This window comes from Anolis carolinensis, chromosome 2 (genome assembly GCF_035594765.1).
Source record: "Anolis carolinensis isolate JA03-04 chromosome 2, rAnoCar3.1.pri, whole genome shotgun sequence".
NCBI lineage: Eukaryota > Metazoa > Chordata > Lepidosauria > Squamata > Dactyloidae > Anolis > Anolis carolinensis.
Window position 1 is genome coordinate 312,998,072 of NC_085842.1, and position 795 is coordinate 312,998,866.

The window sequence follows — 795 nt, forward strand, 5'->3', positions numbered from 1 at the left end:
GAATCCATATGATGGTGACCTGGCAGTTAAAGTAGTGTCAATCTGCTATGATATAATATATATAATATTAAACTTAATTTATATTCCTCCCTATATTCCTCCCCAGATAACTTAGGGCAGATTCCAACAAACTCAAAAGGCAAACATTCATGCCTCAGTGCAACAACAAATATAACTGTAATAGCCCAAAATAACCTCACTTATAACAGCAACTTATAGCAGAACACCTATAAAATTAAATAGAATGTAACTTATCAAAAATTATATCTAACATAAAACCTTAATATAAAACATCTACATATATTCACAGGAGCCAATGAAGACTAAGATATGTGAGTTAATTATGTGGCCAATGTAACCGAGGAAACATGGTCTAAAAAAGCCTGAATAGAATAATAGTGTTCAGTCAGAGGTCTAGTGGTGGTCTATCACCATTTAATCCTCCTCCTCTCCATATGCTAATGAGCAAAAAAAATATGGAAGGCTTCACGAATTTGTGTGTCATCCTTGTGCAGGGGCCATGCTAATCTTCTCTTAATTTGGAAGTGTGGATGGTAGAATAATAGAATCATAGAGTTGGAAGAGATTACCCAGGCCATCCAGTTCTACCCTCAACACACAATCAAAGCAAAATATCTAAATATTTCAGTGGCAGGTGTGGCTCCCATGCCCATGGGGCGGTCCAACCTCAAAAGTGTTATCCACTGTGATCCATACATTTCACATGTGTTTGCTTCTCATTCAATCAGATTCTTATTTAGGAAGGCCCTTTCACACTACACAATGACCGTGGTA

At 36.9% G+C, this 795-nt stretch overlaps 1 non-coding gene across 1 annotated transcript; it reads right to left on the reverse strand.

Annotated features, from left to right (window-relative positions):
* Nucleotides 1–470: 470 nt before the first annotated feature.
* Nucleotides 471–573, reverse strand: LOC134297235 (U6 spliceosomal RNA). The gene has a single exon (XR_010003966.1). It is a non-coding gene; the product is annotated as a U6 spliceosomal RNA (small nuclear RNA).
* Nucleotides 574–795: the final 222 nt, after the last annotated feature.